Genomic DNA, 15687 nt, shown 5'->3' with positions numbered 1-15687 from the left:
GTGTAATGTCATGTTAGTGCCCCCTGCACAGTGTAATGTCATGTTAGTGCCCCTGCACAGTGTAATGCCATGTTAGTGCCCTCTGCACAGTGTAATGTCATGTTAGTGCCCCCTGCACAGTGTAATGCCATGTTAGTGCCCCCTGCACAGTGTAATGTCATGTTAGTGCCCCCTGCACAGTGTAATGCCATGTTAGTGCCCCCTGCACAGTGTAATGTCATGTTAGTGCCCCCTGCACAGTGTAATGTCATGTTAGTGCCCCTGCACAGTGTAATGCCATGTTAGTGCCCTCTGCACAGTGTAATGTCATGTTAGTGCCCCCTGCACAGTGTAATGCCATGTTAGTGCCCCCTGCACAGTGTAATGCCATGTTAGTGCCCCCTGCACAGTGTAATGCCATGTTAGTGCCCCCTGCACAGTGTAATGTCATGTTAGTGCCCCCTGCACAGTGTAATGTCATGTTAGTGCCCCTGCACAGTGTAATGCCATGTTAGTGCCCCCTGCACAGTGTAATGCCATGTTAGTGCCCCCTGCACAGTGTAATGTCATGTTAGTGCCCCCTGCACAGTGTAATGCCATGTTAGTGCCCCCTGCACAGTGTAATGCCATGTTAGTGCCCCCTGCACAGTGTAATGCCATGTTAGTGCCCCCTGCACAGTGTAATGTCATGTTAGTGCCCCCTGCACAGTGTAATGTCATGTTAGTGCCCCCTGCACAGTGTAATGTCATGTTAGTGCCCCCTGCACAGTGTAATGTCATGTTAGTGCCCCCTGCACAGTGTAATGCCATGTTAGTTCCCCCTGCACACTGTAATTCCATGTTAGTGCTCCCTGCACACTGTATTGTAAAGTGTGAGGTGTCTGTATTGTGTGTGGTGTCTGTATTGTGTGTGCAGTGGCAGGTGTCTGTATTGTGTGTGCAGTGTTGTTTGTGTGCTTTGAGTCAGATCCCAGCTGCAGAGCAGGATGTGCACAAGTTATTACAAGAGCAGTTGTGCACTTAGAGTCAGGATGTGACATCACTGGAGCAGAGTGTGTGTTCTGTGTGTGCAGAGGAGGGATTGTGGAAGTTCAGGAGTTGTCACATAATCTGCAGTGGAGGAGCCGCTCCTGCTTGCCAGGTAATGGGAGGGGGATCATAAGAGTTTGTTCGGTTCTCACACAATGTTCTGTGCCATATCCAAAGGTAACAAGACTGGGGGTGAAGGATCACAACACAACCTAACCCTCTGACCAAGTGTTTTCGGGCAGGGACAATGCATGCTTAGCCACAGTTTAGGAGTGCTCGTCCTTCCTTTCCACATATAGAGAATCTTGTGGGACTTCTCAGGGGCCTTCAAGATCTACCCTAACACACTTCTTCAAAAGACAGAAGCAGAAGTCTGGAAATTTTGTGGTTGTGATGTGTTGTATATGGCGACAGTATGTGAGTCAGCAGAGTACACCCTGTGTCCCCAAATAACAGATGTGTCTGTGTGCTGGCGGGTTGTCACACATTATTTTCAGGGATGGCTGCTCGCTCACAATTATTGGTCAATGTGCTGGTGCTGCCATCTGGGTGACGTCTCTGCTCATCCTGAAGCTCACACATTGTGCCAAGTACTGGCTACTGACAACACTTGGAGGTATCTATACACAGAAGCCATACTGGAGGTCCCGGACTACTGACCCCTCTCTAAAGTTATTCCAGATGTATGAGGTGTATATATCATGAGTTGTTGGCATACAGAGTAGTACTTTTTCGCTTTCATATACCATGTTTTGGGCTTAACTATACCATGAAGATATGTTGAAGGCTGCTCATCAGTAAAAGGAGTAAAGGTAACAATGCATGACCATGAGGTCTTCACAATGATGTCCTCCTTATACTGGGTCTACACAATGTTCTCCTCCTTATACTGGGTCTACACAATGATGTCCTCCTTATACTGAGTCTACACAATGATGTCCTCCTTATACTGAGTCTACACTATGTTCTCCTCCTTATACTGAGTCTACACAATGATGTCCTCCTTATACTGGGTCTACACAATGTTCTCCTCCTTATACTGGGTCTACACAATGATGTCCTCCTTATACTGAGTCTACACAATGATGTCCTCCTTATACTGAGTCTACACTATGTTCTCCTCCTTATACTGGGTCTACACAATGTTCTCCTCCTTATACTGGGTCTACACAATGTTCTCCTTATACTGAGTCTACACAATGTTCTCCTCCTTATACTGAGTCTACACAATGTTCTCCTCCTTATACTGAGTCTACACAATGTTCTCCTCCTTATACTGAGTCTACACAATGATGTCCTCCTTATACTGAGTCTACACAATGTTCTCCTCCTTGTACTGAGTCTACACAATGTTCTCCTCCTTGTACTGAGTCTACACAATGTTCTCCTCCTTGTACTGAGTCTACACAATGTTCTCCTCCTTGTACTGAGTCTACACAATGTTCTCCTCCTTGTACTGAGTCTACACAATGTTCTCCTCCTTGTACTGGGTCTACACAATGTTCTCCTCCTTGTACTGGGTCTACACAATGTTCTCCTCCTTGTACTGGGTCTACATAATGATGTCCTCCTTATACTGGGTCTACACAATGTTCTCCTCCTTGTACTGGGTCTACACAATGTTCTCCTCCTTATACTGGGTCTACATAATGATGTCCTCCTTATACTGGGTCTACACAATGTTCTCCTCCTTGTACTGGGTCTACACAATGTTCTCCTCCTTGTACTGGGTCTACACAATGATGTCCTCCTTGTACTGGGTCTACATAATGATGTCCTCCTTGTACTGGGTCTACATAATGATGTCCTCCTTATACTGGGTCTACACAATGTTCTCCTCCTTGTACTGGGTCTACACAATATATTCACTGACGGGTAATTTACTCAATTATTAACTTTGTCACAGAAAAAGTAAATTTAAAACATAACTTTTAATTTTTTAAGATAAAAACAACAACAAAAAAAGCCCCAATGTGCGCTAAAAATTGAGAAATGATACACACTATACGGAATGATGGTGTCCGTGTGCGTTAGTAAATTCCTCAATACATAACTGTAGTCACTGTATAGAAGGATAGTGACCCAATTAGGAGAATGTAGATAGGAGAGCCATGAGCAACTGCCCCTCAGTCATCTATATATATATATATATATATATATATATATATATATATATATATACTACCCTAACCTGTACTGGTTATAACAGTCACTCTAAACCCCTGTGATTAATTAAACACTTGGGGAAGGAAAGGGTATATGGATTTGGCATAAAATAGATATTACTGCTCTCCTATTCTGACCTAATGTGGGCTATGTACTCCTCATAGCTCCTCTACGCGTTTCACCAATGCATATCGCATGGCTCCTCAGGAGGACGATATTAAATATATACAGCCGCTATGGTTTGCAGTTAAAACTGCAGTTCCTGCATCCTTGATCTGACCCTGACCCTAACCATCAAGGATGCAGGAACTGCAGTTTTAACTGCAAACCATAGCGGCTGTATATATTTAATATCGTCCTCCTGAGGAGCCATGCGATATGCATTGGCGAAACGCGTAGAGGAGCTATGAGGAGTACATAGCCCACATTAGGTCAGAATAGGAGAGCAGTAATATCTATTTTATGCCAAATCCATATACCCTTTCCTTCCCCAAGTGTTTAATTAATCACAGGGGTTTAGAGTGACTGTTATAACCAGTACAGGTTAGGGTAGTATATATATATATATATATATATATATATATATATATATATATATATATATATATATATGACTGAGGGGCAGTTGCTCATGGCTCTCCTATCTACATTCTCCTAATTGGGTCACTATCCTTCTATACAGTGACTACAGTTATGTATTGAGGAATTTACTAACGCACACGGACACCATCATTCCGTATAGTGTGTATCATTTCTCAATTTTTAGCGCACATTGGGGCTTTTTTTTTTGTTTTTTATCTTAAAAAAATTAAAAGTTATGTTTTAAATTTACTCTTTCTGTGACAAAATGGGTCTACACAATGTTCTCCTCCTTGTACTGGGTCTACACAATGTTCTCCTCCTTGTACTGGGTCTACACAATGATGTTCTCCTCCTTGTACTGGGTCTACACAATGATGTTCTCCTTCTTGTACTGAGTCTACACAATGTTCTCCTTATACTGGGTCTACACAATGATGTCCTTATACTGGGTCTACACAATGTTCTCCTTATACTAGGTCTACAAAATGTTCTCCTCCTTATACTGGGTCTACACAATGTTCTCCTTATACTGGGTCTACACAATGTTCTCCTTATACTAGGTCTACAAAATGTTCTTCTCCTTATACTGGGTCTACACAATGTTCTCCTTATACTAGGTCTACAAAATGTTCTCCTCCTTATACTGGGTCTACACAATGTTCTCCTTATACTGGGTCTACACAATGTTCTCCTCCTTATACTGGGTCTACACAATGTTCTCCTTATACTAGGTCTACAAAATGTTCTCCTCCTTATACTGGGTCTACACAATGTTCTCCTTATACTGGGTCTACACAATGTTCTCCTCCTTGTACTGAGTCTACACAATGTTCTCCTTATACTAGGTCTACACAATGTTCTCCTTATACTAGGTCTACACAATGTTCTCCTTATACTAGGTCTACACAATGTTCTCCTCCTTATACTGGGTCTGCACAATGTTCTTCTCCTTATACTGGGTCTACACAATGTTCTCCTTATACTAGGTCTACACAATGTTCTCCTTATACTAGGTCTACACAATGTTCTCCTTATACTAGGTCTACACAATGTTCTCCTCCTTATACTGGGTCTGCACAATGTTCTTCTCCTTATACTGGGTCTACACAATGTTCTCCTTATACTGGGTCTACACAATGTTCTCCTCCTTGTACTGAGTCTACACAATGTTCTCCTTATACTAGGTCTACAAAATGTTCTCCTCCTTATACTGGGTCTACACAATGTTCTCCTCCTTATACTGGGTCTGCACAATGTTCTTCTCCTTGTACTGAGTCTACACAATGTTCTCCTCCTCATACTGGGTCTACACAATGTTCTCCTCCTTATACTGGGTCTACACAATGTTCTTCTCCTTATATTGGGTCTACACAATGTTCTCCTTATACTGGGTCTACACAATGTTCTCCTCCTTGTACTGAGTCTACACAATGTTCTCCTTATACTAGGTCTACAAAATGTTCTCCTTATACTGGGTCTACACAATGTTCTCCTCCTTATACTGGGTCTGCACAATGTTCTTCTCCTTGTACTGAGTCTACACAATGTTCTCCTCCTCGTACTGGGTCTACACAATGTTCTCCTCCTTATATTGGGTCTACACAATGATGTTCTCCTCCTTATACTGGCTCTACACAATGTTCTGTCCCTTTTTCCTTCTCAGTTTCCTCTCCACTCTTCTCCTGTTGTCTTTCTGCTCGGAGGCTCAGAATGGAAGATTATGAAGATAATCTGTTTTCCCTTAGCCCAAACAGCAGCACAAGATGGGGTATTCCTGCCCCTGTGTGCTGTTAGGACAGGTGGAACTTTTAATTAGCTAACAGTTTTTCCCCCTATAAGAGGCCAGAGCGACCTCCTCCCCCCTGTGTTAGTCAAAAAGTATAAAAGGCAATATAACAATACAAACATTACCATAAACAATGGGAGGGAGCCCTGTGCTGCTGTTTGGGCTAAGGGAAAACAGATTATCTTCATAATCTTCCATTCCCCCTACGCCAAACAGCAGCACAAGATGGGTATCTAGCAAGTAAAATCCCAACTAGGGTGGGAGATCTTGGCAAGCAGATGCCAAGACAGAATGTCCGAAGGCTGTGGCCTCTGAGCTACGCCAGTCCAATCTGCAGTGTCTGGCGAACATCAGATGAAACCTCCAGGAAGCAGCAGAACATATCTGCTCTAAGGAGAGCGAGCGTCTCTCTGACCGGGAAGTTGGTCCGATTCCGGTACTGGTAGGTCTTGAGCGCGAAGAGAGCAAGCGATGGCCTCCCTGATCCATCTTGACAGGGTGGCTTTAGAGGCTTTAACACCTTTGTTATGGCCGTAGGTATTGATGAGCAGGTTCTTCGAAAGGAAGCTGTACAATCCAAATATATGCGCAGATATATGCGACCCTAGGACAAAATCCCTGGATGAACCCAAGTTGAACCCTATCAGGGAAAAAGGTAATGAATGGCTCCGAGGCAGCCAAAGCTTGTAATTCTCCAACCCTTTTGGCAGAGGTAATTGCCAACAAGAAGGTTACCTTGTAGGAGAGATATCTCCAGTCCACTTCTGTTAAGAGTTCAAAGGGGGGAGAACAAAGCCCCTGAAGAACCGCAGCCAAGTCCCATTGCGGGACAGGGGGCTGCATCTGAGGGCGGAGCCTAGAGGCCCCTTTAAGGAATTACTTTAATAGAGGATCTTGTTATAACCAGGTCCCTAGAAGAGCGGAAAGTGCTGAAACATGAACCTTCAGGGTAGCTGGAGTTAGCCCCTTATCCAGGTCACTCTGTAGGAACTCCAAGACCGATTCGATAGCAGAGTTATTAAGCTGCCTATCCGAGATCCTTTGGTAACTCCTGTTAGTTGAATCCGCTCTTGAATGGGCCAACGTTCTTAGAACGGCCTGGGATAATCGTCTATCTCCGTATACGATGCGGTCAACCTCCAGGCCATGAGGTTGAACCTGTCCAGGTCCTGGCAGAGCTGTCAGTTCAGAATTACCAGGTTTTGGACTTGTGGAAGCCTCCAGTAGGTCCCTTGACTCATTAGGATGAGGTGGGTAACCCATGCCCTTTTTTGGCCAGAACGGCATGATCACTATTGCCGAAGTCTGGTCCTGCCTGAGTTTCGCCAATACCTTCGGAATCATCAGAATAGGAGGAAAAACGTATGCCAGTTTAAACCTCCAAGGTATTGACAGGGCATCTACCGCCAAAGGATTGTCTTCCCGGTAGAGGGAGCAAAACCTCGTCACTTTGGCGTTGTACTGGGTGGCCATCAGGTCCACCTCGGGGAGACCCCACATCTCAGTGAGATGATGAAAGATGTCCGGATTTTAGGGACCATTCGCCTGTCCTCACCAGGCCTCTGCTTAGCTGATCCGCAAGGATGTTCAGCCCACCTCGAATATGAACCGCTGATAGTTGTGAAAGATTCCTCTCCACCAGGAGAATATTAGATTTGTCACCTGCAGAAGCGAGGGGGATCTGGTTCCCTCCTTGTTTGCTGATATATCGGACTGCTGTTAAGTTGTCTGTTCTCACTCTCACAGCTTTCCTTTGCAGGTGGGGTGCAAACATTAGAAGCACACGGTGCACTGCAGTGAGCTCTCGCCAGTTGGACAAATGAGCCTTCTCTAAGCTGGTTCCAGGTCCCACGTACCGGGGTCTCCCCCAGAAGCACTCCCCATCTTGTGAGGGAGGCATCTGTGGTCAACAGGGTCCAGGATGTCTGGACCGTGGATTTCCCATCTCTGAGCTGGGACCACCAAGCCAGTGATCGATGGGTTCTGATGGATAACTGGATAGGCCTCTGTAGCCCCGAAGGACTGTGGTTCCCGACTCTCAGGATCTCGCACTGTAAGGGGCGCATGTGCCATAGGGCCCACAGACCTGCCTTGATGGCTGCGGACATGAGACCTAGGACCTTCATGGCGGTCCTGATAGTAACCTTCCGGGTTGTGGATAGGTGATGAGCCGTTTGACCAATCTTCTCCTTCCAAGGAGGAGGCAGGGAGATCATCATGCTGAGAGAATCAAAGATAAACCCCAGAAATTGAATCGGGGTAGATGGAACCACTACCGACTTCTGCCAGTTTATTAGCCAGCCCAGCTCATTTAGGAAAGCCACAGTGGATTCCAACTGTGTAGCAAGCACCTCCTTTGACCGGGCTTTTAGGAGCCATTCGTCTAGTTATGGGACAATAAGATCCCTCGGAGGCGCAGGGCGGCTACGACCGGGGCCACTACCTTTGTGAAGGTGTGGGGGGCCAAGGATTTGCCGAATGGGAGAGCTGTCTAGATAAAGTTGCTTGATGCCCTGAAGAGGGAGGGTCCTTACGTATTTGTCTGGCTTGAACAAGTTGAAGGACCGATAGATCTTGGATAAGCCGTGATCAGGCGGACATATGATGAGACCAAATAGCCTACCCAGCCGATCTAGATGTGCTCTCCTCAGAGAGGGAGGCATAGGTAGTCAACAGGGTCTGGCATTAGCTGGACCATGGCCACTCTCCACCAGAGAGGGATGCCTCAGTGGTCAACAGGGTCCAGGTAAACTGGACCATGGATTCTACATTTAATTTCATGTTCCTCCTATGGAACGCTTATCTGGATGTGCTCTCCACCAGAGAGGGAGGCATAGGTAGTCAACAGGTTCCGGCCTTAGCTGGATCGTGGACACTCTCCACCAGAGAGGGATGCATCAGTGGTCAACAGGGTCCAGATAAATTGGACCGTGGACTCTACATTCAATTTCATGTTCCTCCTATGGAACGCTTATCTGGATGTGCTCTCCACCAGAGAGGGAGACATAGGTAGTCAACAGGGTCCTGCCTTAGCTGGACCGTGGACACTCTCCACCAGAGAGGGATGCATCAGTGGTCAACAGGGTCCAGATAAATTGGACCGTGGACTCTACGTTCAATTTCATGTTCCTCCTATGGAACGCTTATCTGGATGTGCTCTCCACCAGAGAGGGAGACATAGGTAGTCAACAGGGTCCTGCCTTAGCTGGACCGTGGACACTCTCCACCAGAGAGGGATGCATCAGTGGTCAACAGGGTCCAGATAAATTGGACCGTGGACTCTACGTTCAATTTCATGTTCCTCCTATGGAACGCTTATCTGGATGTGCTCTCCACCAGAGAGGGAGACATAGGTAGTCAACAGGGTCCGGCCTTAGCTGGACCGTGGACACTCTCCACCAGAGAGGGATGCATCAGTGGTCAACAGGGTCCAGATAAATTGGACCATGAATTCTTCATCCAATTCCACTTTATTCCTATGGAACTTTTCTCTAGATTCGCCCCACTAGTGAGAGAGAGGCGTTTATAGTCAACAGGGTCCAGCGCTAGGTTCCATCTTAAGGACATCCCGTCCTTAAGATGGAACCCCACCTGGATGAAAGACAAATTTTGAGGAATAACTAAATTGGCTTGACCCAGACTGCTGAGTTTTTTGTCAGCTGGATGACACAGCCTCCTCCATCCAATTCCTCATTGCCCGTATGGGAATCTCCTGTAGATGCGCTCTCTACCGGAGAGGGCTGTCTCTGTGGTCAACAGGGTCCAGACTATCTGGACATGGACATCCAGCCCTTAAAATGAAGCCCCTGCAGGCCCCACGGGTTGTGATTCCAGGCCTCAGACTTACCTTCTGCAGGCCGCATGCGCTATATGGCCCAAGGGACTGCAACTGCAGACCCTGACATAAGATCCAGTAACCTTTGGCAGTTAGGATGGAAACCCGCTGTATTACCTATAAATAATGCACTGCTGATATGATCTTTTCCCACCTAGAGGAGGGAGATTTTCAAGCAGACAGAGTCCAGCATTAAGTTTAGAGACTTTCTCCATGTGAATGAACCATGAGAACCACAAGTACCTTATTAACTTTTTTTTTTTTTTTTATCACGCATGCAAAGTGCAACTGGGATTGAACCCAGGATACTGTGGATTCAGGCATACAAGTCTGTAACCCTACAGCTTGAGCCACTAGGGCTTCTATTTCTAAGTAAGACCTCTTATGAAAACTGGGAGAGGGAACCTTACCAGAAATCTGCATGTACTCCTTCACCCAGGAGATGACAACAATAAATGAAGGGCTCCTAGCTGGAGGACCCCGTACTGACAGCAGTGCAGACATGCATAACCTTACAACAAATTGCCTTAGAGCATCCACCATCATGTGAGCAATAAGCAAATATGCACCTAATAAGTAATGATAGTACATAGGTATATGAACCCTTCTTTTAGGTTCACAGCATATAGTCCCCGCTTAGGAATTAAACGCACATTGAAAAACCGCAAGAAATACAAAAAAAAATTTGGTTGGATCTTACCATAATGGCGGTGAATCGACTTCGATATTGTGAAGTTGACAGAGTGCCCATAGCAAATAGAAATTAGTGCTTTTAGTCTCTGCAGTGAACACAGAGGGAAAGCTGAAAAGAGGACACGGCTTACCTTACTGCAGGCAGTAAATGAACTGCAGCTGAAAAAGTCAGTAACCTGCACAAGGCAGGTAAGACAAAAGACTGCAGTATAAACCTAGATCTTTCACTCAGAAAGAAGGGAAAGAGAAGAAAGGATCTAAGACACCTTATTCTAAACCATAGAGGAGGCCACAGCCTCCTCCACCTGTCCAGTCGCACAGGACAGAAAAAAACACAGGGGGGAGGAGGTCGCTCTGGCCTCTTATAGGGGGAAAAACTGTTAGCTAATTAAAAGTTCCACCTGTCCTAACAGCACACAGGGGCAGGAATACCCATCTTGTGCTGCTGTTTGGCGTAGGGGGAAACATAATGCTATATACTGGCTTTACAGAAGAGGAGCAGAAGAACCAATGGCCAAGGAGGTAGTGCAGGATTTATACCTGGGCTCAGCTCTCTTAGAAGTTCTTAACCCCTTCCTGCCAATGGCACTTTTTGACTTCCTGCCCGAGCTCGATCTTTGATAGCTGCCATGTGTCACTTTATGTGGCAATAACTCTGGAACGCTTTAACTTACCAAAGTGATTGTGAGATTGTTTTTTCGTAACACATTGTACTTCATGTTAGTGGTAAATTTTGGTTGATATGTTTTATGTTTAATTATGAAAAAATAGGAAATTTGGTGTAAATTTGGAAAACTCTGCATTTTATAAAGTTTGAAACGATGTGCATTGCATACAGATAGTCAGCCCGCCATCTATCCTAAATCTCATGGCCCAGGTCTCGGCTTTATGTCACATCAAACTTTAGTCGCCCTTTTATTTTTTACGGACATTAGAAGATTTACAAGTGAAACAACAATATTCCAAATTTTCAAGAAATTTCTAAAACCCATTTTTTAAGGGACGAATCCAGTTATGAAGGGGTTTTGAAAGACCCTTGTATTAAAGCCCCCCCATAAATCACCCCATTTTCAAAACTGCACCCCTGAAATAAGCCAAACAACATATACCTAGTAATTTAACCCTATAAGTGCTTAACAGGAATGAAGACAAAATGGAGGTGAAATTTTCAAATTTGATTTTATTAATATTTTCGTTTAGCCCTAGAATTTGCACATTCACAAGGGGTTAAAGGAGAAAACGCCCCCCACAATTTGTTATGCAAGTTCTCCCGACTACTATAGTACCCCACTTATGGGTGTAAACTAATATATGGACTTACAGCGAGACGCAGAAGGGAAGGCGCGCCAAGGAGCTTTTAGAGGGCAGATCTGGCTGGGATCAGTTTCGGGCACCCTGTCGCATCTACAAAGCCCTTCAGGTGTCAGAACAGTGGAAACCTCTAGCAGTGACCCCCCCCCCATTGTGAAAACCGCCCCCCTCAAAGAATTTATCAAGTGATGTAGTAGCATTAGTAACCCCGAAGTGACTATGTAAGCTGTGCGGAGTAAATTGGGTACACCAGATCCCATTCTATGTTCCCACTAGCTCCTATGACACGGACGGGGAAGAGGGGCATTCTGGGGGGTCAGCGCTGGTGTCTTCTCTCTCATAAGCTCTAAATATGGGGGTCCCCTGAAAACGCTCGCACCGCTTATACATTTCCTTCTAGTCGCAGCCACTTATGTCCTAATGATTTGGTGACTTTTGGGGTTTTTGTCTTCACATTGTACAAGCTAGATTTGTATTTTCTGGCAATGTGGCCATATGAGGGCTCGGTGTTTGCGGTATCAGATGAGCTTCTCAATGCCACCATTTTGGGGCCTGTAACTTATTGACGACATTTTATTAACTCTTTATGGGTGGGATGTAAAAGGAAACATCAATTCTGGCATTGCTTTTAGCATTTTTTTTTCCCATGCAGTGTACAGTATAAGTAACATGTGACCTTTATTCTGCGGGTCGGTACGGTTACGGCGTGCAGTGTACAGTATAAGTAACATGTGACCTTTATTCTGCGGGTCGGTACGGTTACGGCGTGCAGTGTACAGTATAAGTAACATGTGACCTTTATTCTGCGGGTCGGTACGGTTACGGCGTGCAGTGTACAGTATAAGTAACATGTTACCTTTATTCTGCGGGTCGGTACGGTTACGGCGTGCAGCGTACAGTATAAGTAACATGTGACCTTTATTCTGCGGGTCGGTACGGTTACGGCGTGCAGTGTACAGTATAAGTAACATGTGACCTTTATTCTGGGGGTCGGTACGGTTACGGCGTGCAGTGTACAGTATAAGTAACATGTGACCTTTATTCTGCGGGTCGGTACGGTTACGGCGTGCAGTGTACAGTATAAGTAACATGTGATCTTTATTCTGCGGGTCGGTACGGTTACGGCGTGCAGCGTACAGTATAAGTAACATGTGATCTTTATTCTGCGGGTCGGTACGGTTACGGCGTGCAGTGTACAGTATAAGTAACATGTGATCTTTATTCTGCGGGTCGGTACGGTTACGGCGTGCAGTGTACAGTATAAGTAACATGTTCCCTTTATTCTGGGGGTCGGTACGGTTACGGCGTGCAGCGTACAGTATAAGTAACATGTGACCTTTATTCTGCGGGTCGGTACGGTTACGGCGTGCAGTGTACAGTATAAGTAACATGTTACCTTTATTCTGCGGGTCGGTACGGTTACGGCGTGCAGTGTACAGTATAAGTAACATGTTACCTTTATTCTGCGGGTCGGTACGGTTACGGCGTGCAGTGTACAGTATAAGTAACATGTGACCTTTATTCTGCGGGTCGGTACGGTTACGGCGTGCAGTGTACAGTATAAGTAACATGTGACCTTTATTCTGGGGGTCGGTACGGTTACGGCGTGCAGCGTACAGTATAAGTAGCATGTTCCCTTTATTCTGGGGGTCGGTACGGTTACGGCGTGCAGTGTACAGTATAAGTAACATGTGACCTTTATTCTGGGGGTTGGTACGGTTACGGCGTGCAGCGTACAGTATAAGTAACATGTGACCTTTATTCTGGGGGTTGGTACGGTTACGGCGTGCAGCGTACAGTATAAGTAACATGTGACCTTTATTCTGGGGGTCGGTACGGTTACGGCGTGCAGCGTACAGTATAAGTAACATGTGACCTTTATTCTGGGGGTTGGTACGGTTACGGCGTGCAGCGTACAGTATAAGTAACATGTGACCTTTATTCTGGGGGTCGGTACGGTTACGGCGTGCAGCGTACAGTATAAGTAGCATGTTCCCTTTATTCTGGGGGTCGGTACGGTTACGGTGTGCAGTGTACAGTATAAGTAACATGTGACCTTTATTCTGCGGGTCGGTACGGTTACGGCGTGCAGTGTACAGTATAAGTAACATGTTCCCTTTATTCTGGGGGTCGGTACGGTTACGGCGTGCAGTGTACAGTATAAGTAACATGTGACTGTTATTCTGCGGGTCGGTACGGTTACGGCCTGCAGTGTACAGTATAAGTAACATGTGACCTTTATTCTGGGGGTCGGTACGGTTACGGCGTGCAGCGTACAGTATAAGTAACATGTGACCTTTATTCTGGGGGTCGGTACGGTTACGGCGTGCAGCGTACAGTATAAGTAGCATGTGACCTTTATTCTGGGGGTCGGTACGGTTACGGCGTGCAGTGTACAGTATAAGTAACATGTGACCTTTATTCTGCGGGTCGGTACAGTTACGGCGTGCAGTGTACAGTATAAGTAACATGTTCCCTTTATTCTGGGGGTCGGTACGGTTACGGCGTGCAGTGTACAGTATAAGTAACATGTGACTGTTATTCTGCGGGTCGGTACGGTTACGGCCTGCAGTGTACAGTATAAGTAACATGTGACCGTTATTCTGCAGGTCGGTACGGTTACGGCCTGCAGTGTACACCATACGTAACATGTTACCTTTATTCTGTGGGTCGGTACGGTTACGGCCTGCAGTGTACAGTATAAGTAACATGTGACCTTTATTCTGCGGGTCGGTACGGTTACGGCCTGCAGTGTACAGTATAAGTAACATGTTCCCTTTATTCTGCAGGTCGGTACGGTTACGGTGTGCAGAGTACAGTATAAGTAACATGTGACCTTTATTCTGCAGGTCGGTACGGTTACGGCCTGCAGTGTACAGTATAAGTAACATGTGACCGTTATTCTGCAGGTCGGTACGGTTACGGCGTGCAGTGTGCAGTATAAGTAACATGTGACCTTTATTCTGTGGGTCGCTACGGTTACAGCGTGCAGTGTACAGTATAAGTAACATGTGACCTTTATTCTGCGGGTCGGTACGGTTACGGCGTGCAGCGTACAGTATAAGTAACATGTGACCTTTATTCTGCGGGTCGGTACGGTTACAGCGTGCAGTGTACAGTATAAGTAACATGTGACCTTTATTCTGCGGGTCGGTACGGTTACGGCGTGCAGCGTACAGTATAAGTAACATGTGACCTTTATTCTGCGGGTCGGTACGGTTACAGCGTGCAGTGTACAGTATAAGTAACATGTGACCTTTATTCTGCGGGTCGGTACGGTTACAGCGTGCAGTGTACAGTATAAGTAACATGTGACCGTTATTCTGCAGGTCGGTACGGTTACGGCGTGCAGTGTGCAGTATAAGTAACATGTGACCTTTATTCTGCGGGTCGGTACGGTTATGTCATGCAGTGTACAGTATAAGTAACATGTGACCTTTATTCTGCGGGTCGGTACGGTTACGGCGTGCAGCGTACAGTATAAGTAACATGTGACCTTTATTCTGCGGGTCGGTACGGTTACAGCGTGCAGTGTACAGTATAAGTAACATGTGACCTTTATTCTGCGGGTCGGTACGGTTACGGCGTGCAGTGTACAGTATAAGTAACATGTGACCTTTATTCTGCGGGTCGGTACGGTTATACTGTACACTGCACGCTGTAACTGTACCGACCCGCAGAATAAAGGTAACATGTTACTTATAATGTACACTGCACGCTGTAACCGTAGCGACCCACAGGTCGGTACGGTTACGGCGTGCAGTGTACAGTATAAGTAACATGTTACCTTTATTCTGCGGGTCAGTACAGTTATGGCGTGCAGCATACAGCATAAGTAACATGTTATCTTTATTCTGCGGGTCGGTACGGTTACGGCGATGCCTCATTTATATTATTTTTTAATGCGTTGCTATTTGTGCAGAATAAAATTAAATTTAAGGAAAAAAATCTATTATTTTTGCATCGCCATCTTCTGAAAGGCAGAACATTTTTATTTTTCGGTAGACAGAGCTGGTTGAGGGCTTATTCTTTGCGGGATCACCTCTGCTTTTTATTGGCACCATTTTGGTTTTCCTCTGACCATTTGATTACTTTTTATTGAACATTTTGTAAGGGAAAGGTGGTGAATAATCATTATTTTGTGCATTTTTCTAAGTTTTTTTTTTATGACGTTCGCCGTTTGGGTTAAATAATGTTTTAATTTTATTGTTCAGGTTATTACGGACGCGGCGATAACAAATATGGAATGATTTTTTCTATTTTTCTTTATTTTACATAATAAAACATTTTATATGGGAAAAGGGAT

General features: G+C 45.4%; 1 protein-coding gene across 1 annotated transcript in view; it reads left to right on the top strand.

Annotated features, from left to right (window-relative positions):
* Window positions 1-1097: 1097 nt before the first annotated feature.
* The window catches only part of MOB3C (MOB kinase activator 3C), a 42821-nt gene continuing 28231 nt past the window's right edge, over window positions 1098-15687 (top strand). Inside the window, exon 1 of the mRNA XM_075287185.1 lies at window positions 1098-1120. The gene's annotated coding sequence lies outside the window, so the exon portion shown is untranslated. The remainder of the gene's footprint in view (window positions 1121-15687) is intronic.

The sequence above is a fragment of the Leptodactylus fuscus genome, chromosome 9 (genome assembly GCF_031893055.1).
Source record: "Leptodactylus fuscus isolate aLepFus1 chromosome 9, aLepFus1.hap2, whole genome shotgun sequence".
In the NCBI taxonomy this organism is placed as follows: Eukaryota; Metazoa; Chordata; class Amphibia; order Anura; family Leptodactylidae; genus Leptodactylus; species Leptodactylus fuscus.
Note: the sequence above shows the minus strand (reverse complement) of the source record. Positions and strands in the feature narration are given on the sequence as shown.